The 21,918-nt window shown below is 40.4% G+C and overlaps 2 non-coding genes across 2 annotated transcripts; one reads left to right on the top strand and one right to left on the bottom strand.

Annotated features, from left to right (window-relative positions):
* Window positions 1–4,997: 4,997 nt before the first annotated feature.
* Window positions 4,998–5,091, bottom strand: trnai-uau (transfer RNA isoleucine (anticodon UAU)). The gene is made up of 2 exons: window positions 5,054–5,091; window positions 4,998–5,033 (listed from the first exon to the last, which is right to left on the bottom strand). It is a non-coding gene; the product is annotated as a tRNA-Ile (tRNA).
* Window positions 5,092–5,349: 258 nt separating this feature from the next.
* Window positions 5,350–5,421, top strand: trnat-cgu (transfer RNA threonine (anticodon CGU)). Its single transcript has one exon. It is a non-coding gene; the product is annotated as a tRNA-Thr (tRNA).
* Window positions 5,422–21,918: the final 16,497 nt, after the last annotated feature.

Below are 21,918 nucleotides of genomic sequence, written 5' to 3'. Positions count from 1 at the left end.
GCACACACAGACCAGCGACAAGCATTTGTATTGTATAAGTGCCCTTTTTATTTTCCAACTACATTCACATTCACTGTCACCCAAAAACACAACGAAAACAGAATTCACAGCAGCAAAAGGTCCTTCCCAGGGTCAAAATGAATACAGAGGGGCAGCAGTCTTTTCTGTAAAATACATGAGAGAGGTTACTCGATCGTCTCTACTTAGTACCTGTAGTCTCTGATGGCCCACTTTGAGGAGAGGGGTATCGCCCAGTCCTATTTCCCCAGTCTCTGTTCAGGTAACAATAGAAATCCTCTGCGACTATATTACATTCCTCTCAGTTTGAATCGGCTAACTGTGCCAGTTTCCTTGTTCCTCACCTTCAGGTGTTAAAAGTCTCTGTACAGTACCTCTGTTCCAATGCCAATGTCTCTCGTTGTCGTCAGTTACTGAACCAGTAGATCCTTGCCTCCAGGTATTAGAAGTCTCTGCAGAGTTCCTCCGGGGTCTTGCACTCTGCAGCGGGGTCTTGCACCCTGCAGCTTCCTTGTGCTGCCTGTGTCGTCTCCAGGATCCAGTGGGAATCGGGAGCCCCCTCTGTTCTGTCTCAGGTCTTTTTTATCCCTCTCCTTAGCCAATCCCTTTCAGGGGGGTTTCCACTGTCCCTGTCAGAATCAGGTCTGCCCAGTATTTTTCCAGGAGGAAGCTTGTGTTGTTTGAGGAATGTGGGAGTGCTGAGCTAGGTGTCATGGAACCTTATCAGTTCACCCCTTGGTCTGGCTAAAACTGGCTCAGCGACTCCTCACACCTCCAAGTCTCGATACCTAATTGCTCCCTGAACGACTTGGGTTTGACTGTTTTTACTGACTGTTCCTGTATTAATTGGGACAACTGCAGTCACCCCCTTGAGTGAGAGGCAACATTGACACCATCCTGGAATTCAACATAACCTAATCAATCACAGCCTGTTTCTGCCTCAATAACCCACACCCTGTAACACAAATCAACATAACCCAATCAATCCCAGACCGTGACTGCCTCAATGACCCACATCCTGCGACACAAGCTTCACCTGGAGCACAATGGCTGTGTTTTCAGCTACGGAAACTTCCTGTTGACAAGTCGGTGTTTGTGTTGCTTTTTCTGCTCAATGGAGCTGTATTAATGCAGGCACACGTGCTTCCACGGCAAGTTATTTTATTAGTGCTCACAAACCAACACACTGCAGACACCTCTGATACTGTCACTGCTTGTGGACCCCGTGTTCCTGCCGTCAGCCTACTATACCATGTTCATGCACATCTAGAAATATTACTGCTGTAGTACAGGAGCGAAAGACGAAACGAAAGCACATCCAGTTTAAAAAGGCACATCTGTCAACTGCTGAACTTCACAAGGATGGGATTCACACCCACATGTGCAGAGCACAATGGATTAGTAGTCCATCGCCTTACCACCCCACCACCTCATCCCAGAAGTTAGCCTCCTGACATGAGTTAGTACTCAAGATGGTCGTCTTTCCTCTACTCAAGGATCATTTTCCTCTTCCACCTGCGATTTCACCATTTTCCTTGAAGATGTCAAACATAAAAAGCATATTGAGCTCCTTGGACTTGAAATTACCAGATAAAAGCCATTTCTCATCACTTGCTCAGCGAGCAGGCGCAGCGCACACAGAACGCAGGTATCTCAGAGCGGTGTGTCTAAGAGGCTGTAAAAGGATAGTGCTCTGTTGGTGCTGTGGCTTAGCTGGTTAACGTGCATGTCTAGTAAATAAGTTTCTGGGTTCAAATCACCACAGTGCTTTTCTCCTCTCTTGCCATGCAGAGTTGGTCATTGTGGACAGCAACAGGTGTCTGCCTTAACTTTAATGGAAGTGTTCATTTCTGGAACAACTTTTTTAAAAACAAATTCCACACATATTGTGATAGATAAAATACTAATCTTCCCTGTCAGTGCAGAATAATTAGTGCCAGCTGGCATGAAAACGACAAAAAAAACATTTTTGTCTTTAGCGTAAAACCTGTGAATGTAGAAGAAAAGATGACGAATGTCAATTTTTATGGCACCGTGAGCTTGTCCTTCAGTCAAACACGTAGGTAATTCAAACACACCCAGAGATGCACTTTGAATTAGCTTTGACCTAAATACTATCTACTCCAGATGTGATTGGGCCTCTTTCCACATCCTGATATATGCAGAGAACACAAGCTTTTGGCACGAGTGAATATAAATGTAAACATAAATACTATTCAATATATCGGAATTTTGTTTACACCGTTAAACACCGGGAGTGCAGAACATGATAAAAGTGTTCTTTAAACAAAAAGTGAAAATAGTGAATATGTCTTTCACTTAGATGTTCATTGAATGCTCAGTAAACGATAAAGCAGAGGCTCGTTTTGTGAATTCTCCTCGCATCAGATTGTCTTGCTTCGACCTTTAAATTGTACACTGTGTAGACCCTTCACTCTCCCTAACTCAATTAAAGAGCTGCAGGCAAAAGTGCCTATCAGTTTAGTTCAGTGGTAGAGCACTTGCATCTCGTGTATAAGGCTTTGTTTTCTACTGCCACTCTGGATTTCTTTTTAAATGCAACATCTTATCTGTGATTGTCTTTCATGTGACATCCCCCGTGTGTGAATTTCAGCATGACACATAAAATCGTTTGAGATGCTATTTTTAAAACAGACCAAACGAAAGACCTAGTAGCTAAATACAAGTAGAAAACACATGAATCTAATTGAGAAAATTTGGACTGGAGCGATGTATAGTATTGTAATGGTTGGGGGTTCAGGTGGGCACCCTTGCCATTGCCACTTAAGTCAGCCCCCCACCGTCGGGGACTCAAACCTGCGACCGCCACCATAGCTCAACAGGGACCCAGCCGCTTGAGCTTAGGGACGGACTCCCTTTAGTTCAACAGGCTGGGTCCCTGTTGAGTGATGCCAGAGGTCTGGGTTTGAGTCCCTGACGGTGGGGGACTGACCTGATGTGGCAGTGGCGAGGATGCCCATGTGAACCCTGGAGCGTTACATTGGTGTCAGCAGTGGGATGGGATAGCCCTTTGCTGAGGTTGGTGAGTTAAGCGGGGGAGAGTGTAACGCATACGGCCACCATTGAGTGTGTAAGAGCCGGCTTACCAGAGCGGTGATGTCACTGCCCTTCCCTGTAATAGCAGGGCCACAGCCGCAGGACTGAAGGGAGATTGCTCTTTAGCTCAACAGGCTAGGTCCCTGTTGAGTGATGCAGGAGGCCTGGGTTTGAGTTCCTGGTGGTGGGGGGCTGTTGTGAACACCGGAGTGCTACGGTATTACTAATAGCAGCACAAAGCTCACAGTGGTGGCTTTAGGGTATCAGAGCCAGTGGTGCAATGGATAATGTGTTTGACTTTGGCTCAGAAGATTGCAGGTTTGACTCCTCCCTGGCTCGTTAAGCTTTTAAACTACACTTCTCAGCGTACACAACCCTTCTATCGACTGGATGAGTCTCCCGTTACGTCTCCAATTCTTTCCGCACATTCTGCTTGTTTCACCACCGTTACTGTTGGACCACAGCCACAGAATCGAGGAGAGATACGGTTCCGATAAACTGTCTTAAATAATCATGTTGAAAAAGGTGACAAAGTTTATTTTTCTTTAACATAACCTTACATTTGCCTGTTCAGTTCAAGTTATTTTCTGTACCTGCAAATTCCTCAATTTTTCTGCTGTCTCCTGAGACAGACATGTGTCAAATCACAATAAGTAATACAATCTATTCAGTTAACACCCAGATGTAACAGAACACATTTAAGACTTACACCCCCTTTAAATATGTATTTCCTTCATTTCAGTTTTCTTACCTCCCCAGGATACCTGAAAGTTCACTATCCCATATTAAGGACTGTACATGCATTACCGGTAATACAGCTACTAATAAAGATATACATTAATCTTAATTATTAATAAATTACACTTTTATTAATAAAGACATGTATTCATCAAATTCATTGTGAATAGTTGTGGTGTCTAGAAAACAATTTTAGCTACAGTAAATATTTCAAGCAAGTGGTGCGTATGTTCGTTACTTTGTGACTATATTATTTCCACTACATTCAGAACAGTTCAAATGCGATCGACTGTTCCTCTACTGAACTACATAAACCCTGTGAAGAGGTGGTTTAAGTTAGTCTCCTACATCGGTAACATCTAATGGGCAGCATATGTTATTTTAGGTTTGTTGCAATTGAGAACAGGTTTAGTAGACAAATTTCAGCAGCCACGTTCGTTGCAATGACCCGTTGTAGGGTCATTGCCAATCAGCTGCAAGAAAAAAAAAACATCATTTGTGCCTTTATTTAAAAAAAAGAAAACAGAGTAGTAGTTTATGTGGTAATTTCAGGTACAATGTAAGAACTTAAGTTAACTAGTCCCACAGTAATGCGTGGGGTCCTATCAATAGAAAAAAAATACTTGTAACCCAAAAACACAACAACCATGATGCAAGAAGCCTTCCGGGAACCTAGGTAAATCACTGTAGTAGTCTAACGACTACAGAAAATAAAATAAACAAATACTTAAAGGAACAACTTCAAAACAAAAAGAACATTAAAAACAAATCTGGGAAACAACAAAAACAGAATCTAATGCGAGAGCTTTTTCAAGTCTTCAGTACCCCATCGTGCTCCCTTAGTCCCAGCAGACCTCTCATCTAAGAAGATATCTCTCATCTATCTGTGTAGAGATCAGCTGGGGGTCCACAGCTGATGGGAATTTAAGTAGTGACCTGCGTCAGCTGCAAAGGAAAAAGTATAGGTTTATACCATGCTGAAAGGAGAAGGAAACACAACGTGGACCCTTCTTCGGGTGTGACGTGGAATAAACCTTTACCTGTTCCTTTGATGTTAATTTAGACTGGATCTCCAGCAAACACCTAACAAGCTACAATCCCGTTAGATAAGGTGTTAAGGACGACCTATAAGTAACAGTATCTAAAGTGGACGGTTGCTTTCGGTAGCTAAAGACAGGCCACACTGCTCCAGGTGAGGCTCGAACTCACAACCTCGGCATGACTCCGCTGTGCACTGCTGTATAAGTACCGCGCGCTGACCGATTGCGCCACTGGAGCCACGTAGATTGCTTTCCCTTCACACACTGACGTTGCACAAACACAGGGTGAAAACGATTTCGGCATGTTTTCCGTCTCTCCGTGGGAGAAAGGGACAGTAAAAGAGCGAGGAAACTACAAGGGAAGAAAATGAAAAAATTCTTGAAGCCAGCTCCACAGAAGAACTATATTCTTTACTTCTCCTGCCATTGCAATTTGCGCACAGATTTTTTTTTCAAAATGTATTTGCCTTGATGGGAAAAAAAAAACTAGACTGTGTGCGCGGTGGCCAAGTGGTAAGGCATCGGTTTCGTAAACCTAAGAGCGCGGGTTCAAACCCCGTCCGTGCCTGGTTTGCGTGCCACGATATACCTTTATCTAAATCGTCAATTGTCTTGCAATGTAGAAATCTCTGTAATAATAAGAAAAGAAAAGTAGTTAATAATCCTTTGACAAAGTAACGGGCATCCTCCACTGCTTGTCAGGATGGCTGAGTTGTCTTAGGTGCCAGCCTCAAGAACTCAATCGTGTGTAGTGAGAGTTGTTATTCACAACCCGGATTTCTATGGAAGCCCTTTTCCGCCAGGGAGTAAAAAAAAAACCCGCTATGGTATCTCAGAATTCCGATTTAGCAACTCAGAATTGCGACTTAGTAACTCAGAATTCCTACTTTATATCTCACATTTGCGACTTCGAAATAGCCCATATTTCAATGTCTGTCCTTTTGTTATTGTAACGGATTCGGGTTGTAGGGCATGTGCCCTCGCAGCTCCCACCCTAGTTCGTGCCTCACTGCATTGGCTCGAACCCAGGTCTTGCCAGCTGAGCTAAAGAAGACCCTTTTAAGTAAAAAAAGACATACAATGAGATATCATAGCGCGTTTTTTTTACTCCCTGACGGAAACGGGCTTCCATAGATTTCCCTTCATGTTCATTAAGATGTTTAATTTGTATGTTGCTTATATAAGAACAGTTTCTTCAAAAGTTCTGTCAATTAACAGTGGAGAGCTAGCCGATGTACGTTTTCATGAAAACTCTCTTTAAGGCGATTACAAGTATCTTGAGCAAATCTGCGTCATATTTTTTTAAAAAAAAGTTTAGCTCAAGATGCAACAGGAGTATAAATGAATTCTCCCGCCCTACATTCCAAGATATGGAATCTTATTTTTCTTGAAGTGTCTGATGTTGGTCGTTATTGGAAATTGCCCGGTGATATCGACTCAGGTACTCAGTTGTTACGTGCTGTAATTCGATACATGCAAAGCATTTATATTCCCTCAAATTATTAATAAGGCCAATAATGTATTAAACATTACATGCCACTTTTTCTCTAGATGATGTTCACGATGGAACAGTGAGAAAGGCATGCCTAGATATGCTTGAACCAGAACCTTACTATCGTTTTAGTCCCGACCTGACCGCACTGAGCAATGGTACGACAGAGACTCCAACAGGTCGGTTTTCTCCTTTTACAGTTTTTGGGAAAAAAATAATCTGCACTTTTAAGCAAGTATTTTATTTCAAATTTTGCAAAGTGTAAGTTTTTCTTGGAAAACGTTGTTTCAGAAAGAAACTGAGTTGATGGGAATAGCCCTGTCAGTAGAATATCGAACGTTTCATCTCAGCTAGTTCTTCTGTGGAGCAGGCTTCAGAACTCTACGTACAACGCCTTTGATGTCATTTTATTTCTACAGCAGACGCATCCGGAATGTTTTTTTTTTACTTTTTATTTGAACAACAAAATAGATTCAATATAAACAAGAGCACTTATAACATCAGTAGAATCGTCAAGGGTACATAAAATAATAAAATTACACTTTCTGAAAACGATTAAACTAGGTAAATCAAGATAAGGTCCGCACAGCTTTAATGTTCTTACATTTCGAAAGAGTCTGTAATTACCCTTTTTCGTCTATTTTGAACTATTCAAACTTAGGACTCGTACCAGACCATTTCACTCTACGTACAGTATATCTCTTTTCGTAACGAAAATGTATTTCCTGTCTTAGAAATGCTCTGGGCGGTATGTCTTGCACGTGGACTGCAGATCTGTGATATTGTCGAATTCGAGGGATCCAGCAATCATACTGGATTTGACTGGGATTCTGAAATGTCTCTTGCAAAGGTATTTGTGTTTGCTTGAACATTTAATAAAAAAGTGATCTGAGACTTCCTAGCTTCCAGTCTATAATCTCACTGTAACTAAACTAGGATGTGATGTTTCGCAGATGTGCAGTGTGCCTTTACGCTTGGCATGTTCAAGACTATTCGTTGCGTGAGCTCCTCACTGCGTGTCCTGTACTGTATTGTGATTTCGTTGAGATTATCTACGAGGAGTACAGCGACTAGAACGCCTTGAACCTTTTTTTCGGTATATAAAAGAAAACGCTAAAGCACATACAAAGTAACTAACATTTCCTATATGTAGGTTTTCTGATTATATCTCTACTTTACTTAAATACCTTAGTGACAGGCGATTCTTTCCGATATTTGTTCAGGCGCGGTTATTGATCCCATACTAAAGATTATTTTTATAAAGAACATGTCACCTGCAAACTCGTATCGAGAAAGTTTTATAATATTACTTTTTATTTAAAAAAGTACATTTATCATAACCTATATGATTTCTTACCAGCGTGGAGCTCGAATTCACAACCCCGAGATTACGTGTTTGGTACTAGTTGCGCCACAGAAAATTGAAATCTCTTATTCATATTAAATACTGCGGCTCCTGTCCTTTTCTTCTCGTCAGAGAAGAGGTCGGTCTGGTCTCCAGTTTACCAACAATAAGCTCAGGTAGTGCTCCTTTGTAAAGCAGTGTTGGTTCACATTGCTTATATGGGGCAACACATCAACTCGATGATCGCTCGCTGTACACGCATGCCCCCCCTTCACTGAAATAACATAGACGAAGGAAACTCTCTTGTCTTGGGCTGCTGTCACCCGGATTCAAAGCGCGGGTAGTGCGGTCACAGCACAAAGTACGGTCCACTATACCATCGCGGTGAGCTGGGACAGACTATCCTTAATTTTATTCAAATGCTCACAGTGTCTTTAATCTGATGGATTCATATACCGTGCTCATGAGAAAGTCACAAACCTGTCATCTACACACTGTTCCCAGAGCTGGATAAGTTATTCCAGATTCTACAGCTCTCTAGCAATAGTGGAAATCAGGCTACATAAATGGAGAAATTCTCTTCAAAATGTGGAAATATATTCCCGAGACGAGTCCTTTCTCAAAGGTCAACTCTGCTTGTAAGTCACCCCTCCCCACATCGCGCGGTGTAGCGGTTATAACCTTCTAAAGGGCTTCAGTGAGAAAGCGGGCAGAAACAAAGCGATCTCTTTCATTTATACGTTTTGCACGCCTGACGGGGTTTTACGGTGCTCTTTTCTACACTGAACTGATCATTTGGACATCGTAAGGGAAGAGAGACACATTTCTATGTAATCAGGAAACCAGGAATCCTAACCGTTAGCCCGTTAGTGCCACAGAGAAAAAAAAAACGTTTCAACGAGATAAAATTGCAGGATAAACACATTTTTTTTCTTTTTCGTAGCGTTTGTGTTTTGTTTGATTTAGCGAATTTTATACACTTTATTTCTGACACATGAGTTAAAAGGCTGGTAGAGTATATTTAATACAAGAGCGCTGAACAACAATTTTCATCTACCGTATTGTAATGTTTTTTTTTAAAAAAAACAAGTTAAATGGATATATAGTAAATGTTTTTTTTTCATATAATAGTGTTTATGGTCTGAAAAACATCATTCATTATTTAACGGACATTTGGTATAATTAAAAAAAATACTCATTCACGAATGTTAACATTTTTTACAGTAACGTGTTCTATTGTGATATTGCGCCCCGTGCAGCAATATCACCAGACAGTTTAATGGTCTTAGTTCAAGTGGGTAGCTGCGCCAGCATGCGTAGGCTGCAAAGGAACAAGTAAAAGGTTTATTCCATGCTGAAAAAAAGAAGAAAGAGAACACAACGTTTCGGCCGTGGAGCCTTCTTCAGGTGTGAGAGAGACAGGGCAGTAGGCAAAGGTAAAGTAGCGGGAGAACAAAGGTTGGGAGGGAGGAAGAGTGAGAGGCGGGAGCAGGGGACATAAAGAGAGGCCAATCAAGAGGTGTGAAGTCAGAATGGGTGCAGAGAGGTATGAAATGAAGCTTCCAATGAATGGAGAAAATTTAAAAGAACAGTAGTCTGTCGTTAAGGGAAGGGAGAATGTATGATCCTAGCTGCAGAATAATTTTAGTTTCGGTGGTCTTTCTGATGTATGAGTTTGGAAAACCGTCTTTGAGAACACTGGTGCCCGGCTAGCTCAGTCAGTAGAGCATGTGATTCTTTAGGTCAGGGGTGTGGGTTTGAGCCCCATGTTGGGCGGTGTCCATCTCCTTATTAACAAAGTTTCCTGCTCATCCTTGACCCTCTTACACCTCGATGGTACTGAGCACGGTTTTCCAAACTCATACATCAGAAAGACCACTGAAACTAAAATTATTCTGCAGCTAGGATCACACATTCTCCCTTCACTTAACGACAGACTACTGTTCTTTTCAAATTTTCTCCATTCATTGGAAGTGAAGAGAACAGAACTTAAGCTATTATTTATATAAATGTAGCGTGAGGCTTTAATGTGTTCTATAAAATCGAGGAGTCAACTGGATAGATTTGTTAAATATTTTAGTGATGGGTCTCCGTAATTGTGGTTATCGGAGGAAAGCAGGATGAGGAGGAAATAGATGGCACCCAAGCATGTTAAAGGAAAAAACTCAGCATCTTAAAAGTGATTTATGATGGTTTACAGTCCCTTTTCTGTCCTGTGGCTGTGATCCAATGACTGTGTTGAAACAGCCAGGGTTGTGCTAGCTCTTGATGGACTGGTATGCAAACCAAATGACAGACAAGCAAAGCGTTGTTTTACAATTCTGAAAGCTCGTTCAATGTGGCTTCTTGTGTTTTTATGACTCCTGTTATAGTGCTGGTCTTGTAATGTTGTTGGATTGTGCCCAGGTGTCAGAAGATACCGTCATAAAGGATAAGCACGACTTGGCAAAACAACACGCCAGCAAGCACTTCCCCACTTTGAAAGGAAGATGTTGGAACAGATTAAAGAGCTTAATCTGAACTGACACAGGAGAGAGAGAAAATCAAAATTCAGATAAGTAAGCACAAGGCACACCCTGCTAAAGAAATGTATTGCCTTAAAAAAATGCTTAGAAGGTCAGAGGAACAATTGTTTTGTTGTTGGTTTTTTTTATTGCTCAAGTATTTTTATAAGTCTAATTTCCAGCTCTGTTAAAAATAAAACTTTAACTTTACTGGTTATTAGTCGGTGTCTTTTGTGACGACTTAGCTATAACAATGGGTTTGCTTATTCATCTGGAGTGTTAAACAAAATTAATGCTGCAATAATACAGTAGTGTTTAATTTCAAATGCACAGCTGCAGTTCTCATTTGTTTCATGACTAATTACAATTGGGTATCTCATTAATAACAATGTAGCCTCATAAGATGAATTGTAGCCTAAATGCAATTCTTAAATTAAAAACTAACTGATTTGCCAGGAAATTTAGTTTGAATATAAACAAGAAACAGAAAAGTAATTGTATATTAACATGGCGTATGTATTATCCTACTAATCGGAAGTGTTCTGATGCACAGTCCCCTGCAGTTCGGGCTAATTAGTACAACAACGCCGAACCGGATTAAGCACAAGTTGAACTGAGCTCCAACTTTGTTCCACATGTTTTTTGCTGCAATTGAACTCAGAGTGGGAGATGATCTCCACAATGTACCATACTAAATTGGTACGCGGCTGTGTTGTAACTCGGGAAGTCCATTGCAATTGACCCTATGGGTTTATATACATGGGTTTCTCTACATCCACTACCATAAGGGAGGAATGGTGAGTTAGAGGGAGGGCACCAGTTTGGTTTATCAAGAATTCACCAGACTGAGTAGAAGTACAGATCCAATCATTCAAAATGTGCAAGGTATGCTGCAGTAAATCGCAGTGCTCGTTCTGCAAAGAACTGTAGGATACCGCATGATGTATCATAGTAGGGTGAAATATCTTGTAAAACCACCAGGTGGAGCTATGAAAGCTCTCATGTGCAGCATTTGGTCTGTTGCCAGAAAACACTTGGTTTTGAATCCCTGTCAATGCTGAGGGACAATTGTTTGTCAATTACAGAATTTAACAGTCTAAACGGTATATGCAATTTAATAATTTTAAGCTTTGTATAACATTGTTAAACATTAAACTGATTAAAATGTACACTGAAGTGTTATAGAGGACACATGTTGTGTATTGCCTCTTACAATTAAAAAAAACATTCATTTGAATGTGATATGAAAGATATTAATAATGAATAACACTGGATAGGCTGTAAGCTCAAAATAGTACTGTAGTCCACTTTCTTTCTAAACATCTGCATCAATTTGTCTCATTCACCTATGATTACTTAAACATTTTGCCTGCCCTTTTCAGCTATAGTTTTTTTGAACCCAGCTCCTGGCATGAGTTTTCCTTTAACAAAAAAAGGAAAATAGTTGGATTTACACTTGTAAGAAACTTTCTGATTTTAATGGGATATGGAATATATTAATAATAAATGACATTGGATGGTCTAAATGGAAGATGTATAGAGGAGACATGTTGAGTCTTTTCTTTTCAGCTTGAAATTAACTTTTGCCTACTACTGTATATTCCATTGCAAACTCTTTATGCAACGCAGCTCCATACTTCTCTCAAAGTCTAGGCTAGGTGTTGCACCCCACTGTGTTTATGTAGATTAAACAGTTCTGCTGGGGGAGGGGAAGGAATTTTCATGCTCTGGTCTCATTGTTGCCCTTTAACATAAGGCAACCAGCAATCAAATGTCATGTTTTTCTGGACTGTAGTTTTAAATCGTGAACAAAGACGTGCCTTATGCATACGGTGTGATGTTGTATTTCCCACAAGCTATACTGTAGTAGCTTTAAAAGTATACATTTGTCCTGTATCAAAGTTTAACTTGTTCAGAGCACCCTACATTACAAACTGAGCGAATTCAACAGTATCGACGGCTAAAAGCAACATGTCAAAATGTTCCCAAAATAACAAGTGAATGAGTTGAGGATTCGATAATAGAGTAATCATAACAATAACTCCCGAGTTGTTTCATACAATCCAAATGAAAGAAGGACACTTAAATAAACATGAAAAGACTGTTTTTTCATTGACGAAAAGTAACGTCACACTCTCTCTTGTTTAATCTGATTGTTTTATTGCTGCACAGACTAAAACCAGAGAGAAAGAGCACCTCTTTCTTTGAAGCATTTTGTTTATCCTATCATGTATCAGTTTCCAATCACACAAAGTAAGTTTTGAGAATCTCCAATTCAACATGCCTATGTGTTCGCGGAGAATGCAAGGCAAGGCCCTTTTCCCTCTGGACCAGTCAACATTTACGGATGTGGTTCACTCCCAGTCACAAAATTACAAAACAGAAGAGCGGCGTAGCGGTCGGCTCTGGCTGTCCCCTCTGTGCCGACACACTGCACATTCAATCCCCCACTCCTCTTGGCTGATGGGCAAAAGGTGGACATCTGGGAGAACTGTACATGGCATTGGCATCTGTGAATTCTGCTGTGTAGATAGTGCTTCCTGAGGGGAGAGAAACAGTGGGGATGGCATCAGCCAATTTCTGGGTGGTGGTGAGCAGAGAGGACATGATGGAGTGTCCTAAGGTGGTGTGTGCTCTGCTGGGGGTGGAGGGATGTGTGGAGATATGCATTGCACCAGGCACAGCAACCTGTGTGGCAGGGAGGGGCACTTTTCAGGAGATGAAGTTCTGTTTGGAGACCCGCTGCTGTCGTAAACACTCCAAACAGGTGCTCTTGCTCTTTTTACAAAACTTTTTACTTGCTCTTTTTGAAAACAGAGACCCACAGCCTGTGGCAAAATAACGGAATCCATGTAAGAAATAACATCACACAGGAGTATTCATCAGTTGCGGAAGAGACGTCAAAATCTTTTTTCATCCATCTTACTGCTTTCTTTTTTACTGTTCCTATAGTCTTTGAATATTGTTTAGTGTGTGCGAGGCTTCCTGAAGAAGAGGCTGTGAATAAAACATTTATAATAAATTATACATTCTAGCACAGCAAAAATACCTTGGATTTTGAAATACAATCGGGTATTTCAAATGAAGCCCCTTTGTACTTTGCAGGCCAGAGCAGCTGAAGCATGACATCTCTTCCTGTAAAAAGTCTTTACCAAGACTCTAAATATCTGACTTTCAGTTTGAAGTGGTACAGCGGATTCCAGGGCATATTCATTCTTGATTCAGGATATATATGAGTGTGCTAATGGTTAAAACTGTGTTTACATGAGGTACAAGCCGTAACATTTTCATTCCGAAAGAAAGCCAGTCTGTGCGCATTTCTCAGCGTGCACATTGTCAGGAACAACAAACCCACAGTGCCAGCAAACCTATCGATAGCCTGTAGGTACTGTCATTGACCAGGTTAAAGTTAGCTTGAAGTTTGAAAATGATTTTGGCACACCTGTAGCATTTTCACAAAACCTCTTAGGGTTATGAAAACACTTGCTTTGTGTGCAAACTACATTGTGACCGTTTTCACAGCCTTCACTGTCATTTTTAAGCCATCAAAACTATTAGTGAGCTAATTATCTTTTTAAACCTCTGGTTTTTCATTGATGTGTAACTACGCACTAACTGGAACCCGGGGGACTGCTGTGTACACACGTTCACAATGCAAGAAATACTGGTCAATACGGCTTTGTGTGAAAAAAAACAGTATATCGCCATAGGAAGCAGGACAGCGCAGTCTCCAATTACCCAGACTGTATGCACAGGAATAAAGCTTTGTTTGATTTCTGAAACCCTTTCTTAATGTCTTGTTTTCATTCAGGTAAGGGTCAACTATATATACACTATAGTGCTAACAGCGGGAAAATTAAATATATTCATTACTCAGCAGCTTAATTAAAACAGCTCCAATGATGTTCAAACCGATTTTTTACACAGAAGACTAATACAGCTTTGCATTCTGAATCTCATTTTCTCATGCTTTTAATTAATGTGGCATTCTGCGCTGGGATAGGGGTATGTTGTTCACAAACCAATAGCATTTAAACTACAGCACCCACAATGCTGCAACCAAGTGTTTTACACACCAGACAGTCCCCCTCACCTTATACAACCTTGCTTGGGGTTGTGAAACCTTTTTTTTAATTATTTTTTCAATACGGCACCATTAAACATGCATTACACTGGGATGGGGGGGTGCTATTCATGAGTCAAAAGCTTCATCACAACATCTGAAAATTTTAGATTTGACATTCTTTTTATTTCACGCTTTCTTTTAGTTTTTCCTAATTTCACATTTTAAATAAGCTGTATCTGTAGCAAATCACAGTGAAGGTGTGGTATGCAGATGTGACTGTGTAACCATCAGGCACGAAGGAGAGAAAATCAAAAAAATCTCTGGGGGTCCAAGGCCTGATGATTGACCTCCCCTCCAGGTATGACAAGTAGTTACTAGAAACAGTTCACATGCACCACCATGCAGATTGACACGGTGAATTCTATTGCCTGTATTATGTCAGGCTAGATATTAATGTTGAGTATGTCCCATCCACTGGGTTGAGCAGTACAGGATCTTGAGTTTTGTAGGGACTCATATCGGCTGGGTTCCTTGCTTCAGAAATCCAGGAGGATCCCTTGTCATGCGGAACAGAGCTCAATATCAACCAAAGGCACCGAAGAGAGAACAGTGGCAGGCATGGTGTGGAGAAAAAAAATGGGTTAGACACAGAAAAAACAATTGCAACGTGGTTGTCTACTTACCCACCTGATATCTGTTTCTGCACTTCCTAAAGAATTAGATCACTCAGGATCAATAAGACTACAGAGATGATGTAGAAGACTACAGCATTGTTAAATATGCTTGTAGGTATGGGGCATCCTTAATAAGGTATGACATATTTCTACAATTTAGGGGCTGTGTGCCTAAATGCTCTGCTACCTGCTCGCTATTATTAATGTAATCTGTTTATTGATCTAGACAGCATCCTGCAAATGCCATAATCTTACTGGAAGAAAAGGATCATTTTGGTGTATAGGCTGTTCTTTTTTGATGAGTCTCCAAGCCTGGAGATGTACACGGTATGATATTGAAAGTCAGTGGGGTTCGGACTTCGATGATGTGATTGTGTTTTATTCTTTCGGTTAGAATCCTTTTAGTACTGTGTCCTGTCTGAAAGGTACTGTAGAGATGGTACTATTTGGGTAACCTAATAAGGAATCACGTTAGATACACCTCTGTTGGATAGAAGCCAGTTTTCTTTGATCTTTCTTACATCGGAGTGGAATAAATCATGTCATGGTGACATACTGTTGATTTAGAATTCTTTGCACTACTACTTTGATGTTAACACTGTGTAGTAATCATATATAAAAGGGACTGTGTTGTGTTATGATGAACTTTTTTACCGTTTTCATAATACTTTGTTTGGTTTCTGGCAATAGATAACAAATGGTTTCTAGTGATTTTTTTGCGTTCTAGTGTTTTTCATTATTTTTTCGCAAAGTGTCTGAAAGTTTACTCTTACCCAAGAGATTTTTGGGGGAATATTGAAACTTGTACTTACATGTCTTTTGGAGTTGAATTCTGCTGAGAACACATTGACAGTCTTCTTGAGTTTCCAGCATGTCTTTTATGTAATGCTTGGGAGTAGGGGGTGGTTGCTCACTCATCAATAGTGCCTGAAATATAAAACCGTAAGAAGGGTTACGAACTGCAAAGAATCCAAAGAGTATTAATGGGTCACAGATCAAGATCTAGGTATTTGCAGAATTTGACAGATCTCTCTTGATCAAACTCCTTTTTTCTTACTTTGTGTTTTTATAGCAAGACATTATATTGTTTCTGTGCTAAATGGCAAGCTCTTTAAGGTGTTCATGTTCGTGCCTTTGTTTCTATATTATTGGAAAGAAACCTAGTAATTGATTTGATGCATCCATATCTAATCATCAACCTGATACACAGTAATTCTATCTTCGAGATGCCTGTGTCATGTAATAAATTGCAAAGATTATCAATAATCTTTTATGCCTTTTTATGCCTTCTTTGGAGTGTTTTTTGAAAAGGTATCTCTAATTTATAGAACCATTAATGCCAGAACATAACCCTGAAATTCAAACTTCCTAACAATAACAAACAATTATAACATCCACTGAAAAATGTCATCCTATGTTTCTGTTGAATCTAAAACTACATGTCCTGCTTAAAAATCCCTTTCATAGTGATAGTTTGCATGCAGAGCATACTCACCAAACTGGGGTTGGCAAAATGTACATATCCACGTTACTTCATTCTTTGTGCTTTCATACTCTTCTTTTGAGATGCACAATTCATGGAACCAGTTTTCACAACTGTCACACTGGACCTACACAGAGTAAACCTTATATTAGTTCAGCTATCACATTTCATTGGCATGTTTTGTTATCATGTGCATACATTACACATAATAATGTTACGACCCCAAGTATCTAGGGGTAAAGGGGTGTAACATTTAGAATAATTCTTTTGGAAGCAGGTGGGTTCTGGTAAGTGACTAGGAAGCACAATAACAAAGGTGGGTGATGATTTTAAGTTAAATAAGTGACTGGTAAGACACGATAACACACAGGGGTAAGGGAACTAGAGTGGTGCCAAAGAAAAGAAAATAACCAAACAAAATGGAGCTGGCTAAAAAAAGTGAGGGAAAGCTAACCTGACTGCAAAAGAAAACCCGAAACACACGGTCTTCTGCGTCTTCAACACCCTAGCTAACCTCCCCTGACTACTCAAAACCATACAAGAAAAATGGCATTCACCCGTACTTAACTATTGTTACTAATACAAAATCATTTAAGTGTGTAGAATGTACCCAACAACCTGAACTAACCTTATACACAAAAGTTTACACAAAAACACAAGTGAACTAGGAATACAGATAATGGAAAACGAGACTAATCGACAGGAACAGGGTACAAAAGAACATAAAGGTTGAACATGTAACATGTTAGGGCAAGATAATGGCAAAACAAGGACAAACACAAACAAACGAAAGTACAAAGAAATGAACAGAAAACAACAAACCAACAAAGCCAAAACAATAGCAAAACAAAGCGATAACCACAACTAAATGAAGCAAAGCAAAACCAAGCAGGACCAAAGTCAAACGAAAGGCTCTGCCTTCAGAAAACCTCCATGTTATATAGTGAATAAGATGCACGCTGGCTGAGAAGCTGATTGATCATGATGTCATACAGAACAGTGGTGTAATGGTGGGCCAATGAGGGAGGGAGAACAATCAAAGGGTCAGCAGTGTGGAACATAAAAAAACACAGACCACACACTGGGACATAACAATTACACATACAGATAGAAATGATGTTCACTTTCCCAGTTTGTCTGCAGCACCAGTGTTTTCTCCACACATCAGACACATGTCCTGGAGAGGAGCTATAATAAACATGCCAAATAGACTGATTTCTCCAATGTTATCTACAGATCATTGTTGCATAATTGAAGACCATTTGATAGAGACCTTTTCGTATGCACTTTCCTGATTAGGTGTTCTACTGCTTCTTAAACCGCACATTGTCATGTCTCAGAATACTCCTGTCAACACCTGTTACCCTTTTTTTGTTGCTATGACTTTAAGGGGGCACATGATAACACAGCCATGTTCAACCAGTTTGTTTCACTATGGGCAATCAAGACCCACACTTTTCCCAGACTATGGTTGTGTCAACCACGACGAAGGCCAAAGTGTAATTGAATTTTAACTGTGCGAAATGTGATTTAATTAACTTTTCATCTCTGTGTTATACAGTACAAAAAGAATACCCAAATGAGTTCTGCATATAAATAAATCGAGAATCTTTTTTCATTCAGACTTGTTACATAGACAGAGCATGCTTCAGGAAAACAACATACACCAATAAACGCAGGCAATGATGATCAAATGGTACAATACCTGAAGCTTCAAGAATTCTGATTGACAGGTCTTCCCGCAACTTTCTTATTTCTTTGGCGCTGCTGTTCATCTCGATGTATGTTTGAATATCCGGGAAATTGTTCATGATGTCTGCGCCCATCTAACAGACGAAGGTTTGTCACAATTATTATTTCCCTAAAATCTCTCATACAATAGTTTTGAGACAGTCCAAAATTTCTGCATGGAAAGGTTATGCTGACCTGCATCACAAAGACCCCACAGCTTGAGGCATCTGCTTGCTTGGTGTGACCAATCACGCTTGGGTGCCAGATGATATTCAACCAGTCTTCTTTTCCTAGGACGTTCCTTCGCATCTTGAAAGTCCCTGTGAATCAAAATAATAGGTTATTGATAAATGAGGACATATTTGTCATGCTGAATTTGAATAAGAAATGAATGTGCGCCCGTGCAGAGTTTCACCACGAAACCAATGCTTGATTTCTTACCTGAAACTTTTTACCACTGCAGTGGAGTCTGCCATCTCCCCATAGGGTCGACCACAAAGACTTTCTGGGATGGAGCATACAGATACTGCAAGAAACAAATGGCCCGTCATCAGACATGAAGTTGCATTTAATGTGGGGCCAGACACACAGGCAGTTTCAGGAGTTTAATGTTGTGGAAACAAACGTTTTTAATATTTAAATATTTCATTTATATATTATTTAACATGTAATATTTTGCAAACCTCAGCAAAGACAGTCAGGAAATGACCTAACAGTACTTATTTTTTTCCTACATGACACTTTGACCTGCTTGGTGTCACGGAGGGGGTTACTGCGGAGGATAGGGATTCTATGTGGAGCTCTTCGGAAGGGTAACGATAGGCGAAGGCGTAGTCGGAGAAGTAGCTGAGTCCAAAATCTGGGTAGTCGTAGTAGGAGCGTCGGTACAGAATCGGTAGGCGTGGGCGTCGTCTGGAAAGAAGAGCAGGGTCCAAAATCCAGGAGAGAGTAGTAGGCGCGTAGGTACAAAGTCGGGAGGCAAAGACGTAGCAGAAGAACAGCAGGGTCAAGATCCAGGAGTCAAAGAGTAGTATCGCAGAATGTAAACTAGGAACTAAGCTCAGGGAGAAGATCTCAATCGTGAGCACTGAAAGGGGGTCTGGCGAGGGTTTAAATAGAGGAAAGATTGGTGCGTGCACGTTTGGGATGGGAGGAGCTCGTGGGAATGCATGACCGCCTGCCTGCGGGGGTGCAATTCATGACACTTGGTTTTCTGTTTATTACACAGCAGTATTCACAATAATATTTTAGGAAAAGTGCACTGTCACTATTGCCTTGGATACTCACTATCCATGTCCGCCTTTTTTAACAGGAGAGGAACCAATACATAGTAATTTTTTTAGATGCAACAGGGATAATCACTTGAACTGTGTTATGGTTCCAAGTGTAATTATAAACCTACGCTGTTTTGGATTACCTGCACCACACTTACCAACAACTTCCATGGACACCAGTGTTAAAAAAAACTAATTATGGCTTCATAGTTTTCAAAGTTGACCTGTAATGAAAAGAATGACGAGATTAGCACGACAGGCTGCCTCACATGGATGGTGTGCTACCTTTGAATTTTGATTTCTGACTATAAAGGTAGTTTCTTTAGGCAGCACCATGGGCACAGTTGTGACCTGTTTTGATTGCTTGTAGCTCTCCTTGTTTCTCTATTGATAAAACAATCATCAGTTAGTGAAAAACCATGTTTGCCTCTCACTAATGTAATCCATCAACATTTGTGTTTGATCTCCTTACCTTGGACAAACGTTGTCTAGCCATGTGCTCTCTATTCCCACTTATGATTACACTAGTTGTGTAGTGGTTCATTAGGAAAACCTTCTTCCCCAAGTCCATGGATTCTTTCACTACTTGAAAGTAACACTCAATGGTCTTATGGAAAAAGCAAATACAATTGAAGAAGATATGATTTCACGCACTCACACACATTTGATTACACAAAAGCTCAGAAACCTTAACAAACCTTGCAATCAAACACTTTCATCTCACCTCGCCTATGAGCCACTCATCTGGTTTCAGAGACACAAACTCCGAGTGTCTGAGAATATATGTGTCTGCACTGTGCATGGATGGCAAAACTGCAACCACTAATTCACTCAGATTGATGTTCCAAAGGGCGTTAACCTAAAAAAGATTTACCAAGCCAAAAGCATACACAAGAAATCACTGGAGCTAACATAACGAAAATTGAGATTACACACCACTGTCAACAAGTATAACAAGTTAGAGAGAAACGACAAAGAACACCTACAGTAGTAGAAGATGACATTCATAAGCTCTGAAAAAGAAGTTTGTTTCTTTGCCTACACCTGGTGCTCTCTTTGCCCATTGTTCCTGTGCATGTTCATGACGTGTTTTAGTGGTGATCAATGGTGCCATCAAAACCTTTTTGGGGAGATCATTTTGGATTATATGTTCTCTGTACCACCCTAGAGGGATTTTCTCATCATCGTAATAAACTCTGCTGGCTTCAGTTTCCTCCTGTGCTGAAGCATTGATTGCTTGACAATGCCAAACCAGGTCTCAACATGACAGTTAGTGGCTCTTGTTTGTGCTACCTCTGACATTGATATGTCTTTTTTGCTGTCTGAAGCATATCTTGTCAGGTCACCCAACAAAATTCCACTCCACAGTGGAAATAATGCCATGTATCTTTGTAACAGAAATCTAATTATGTCTTCACAGAAATAGGGGTTCACATTGTGTTGTGTCCCATAGTCATCATGTCCTTGAACTGATATGCTGTCTTCATAAATACCTTTGAACTCCACAGCGAAAGGAGATGCCTCTCATTTTTGGGTATAGTACCTCATCTGTGTCTTTGACTTCTGCTTCCTTTTCCATCTGGTCTGGTGTGGTTGTTTGAGAAATGTAAGCGTTAAGGAGGCAGACACTAGATTGGACTTCATTTGTGAACCTCCTGCTTGAGAGTACAATACACATGTGTTTGAAAACATTTCTGGCGACACTCAAAGTTGTGCTGTTTTGCAGGATGGCAAAGGAAAATGTTGCAAAGTCTCGCAGTCCTTTGTCTGTTGTTTTTTTACTAATTGCTTGAGAGACAGCCTTTATGACATGGGCAGAGCAAAGGTGCAGAACAGTGAACATCTGAAGTTCTGTGTACTTAAGTTTGCCTTGGTAGACTTTCATTGCATGATTTAAGTATGCATGGATGGTGTCCCCATTGAAGGCAAAAAGAACACTGTGAATCAGGGCCCAGCTGTAGTCAGTTTCTACATGCTGCACTCTCTTGGTAGTACATGTTGAGATGTCAAACATGAATTTCCAGAGCCAACGTTCTATATTGACTATGGTGTGGTCATTTGTCAACATTTCAGACTCTGGTAATGGAGGCTTTCTTTTTCCACCTCCAGGTAATGTAAAACTGTAGTACAGAATTCTTTTGTTCTCCGATGGAATTTTTCTGACTACCCCTCTTGTCGCATCCAGGTAAAGGCTGACTTTCTCCTTCATCTTTAGATGGGCAATAAGAATTTGCATACTCTGTTCTGTGTAAAGATAGGCAGCAAATGTGTCTAACTGCAAAATCTGTACATATCCTGGAAAATGGACAGTGTCAAAGTCGCATGCTTTCATTAATGTTTGTGTCATATGTAATTCAATCACTGGATCATAGTGAAGGCGCTTACTGTTCCTGAACTCTGATAAGATGACTTTCAGGATAATCCGTGTTAGTGGCTTAGATAAATTGCCTGCTGCAATTTCAGCAAGCGGAGTTCTGCTCTGCTGCCTGTAGTACA

Source organism: Lepisosteus platostomus, chromosome 5 (assembly GCF_059453375.1).
Source record: "Lepisosteus platostomus isolate fLepPlt1 chromosome 5, fLepPlt1.hap1, whole genome shotgun sequence".
In the NCBI taxonomy this organism is placed as follows: Eukaryota; Metazoa; Chordata; class Actinopteri; order Semionotiformes; family Lepisosteidae; genus Lepisosteus; species Lepisosteus platostomus.
The sequence above is the reverse complement of the archived record's forward strand: the minus strand, read 5'-3'. Positions and strand labels throughout refer to the sequence as shown.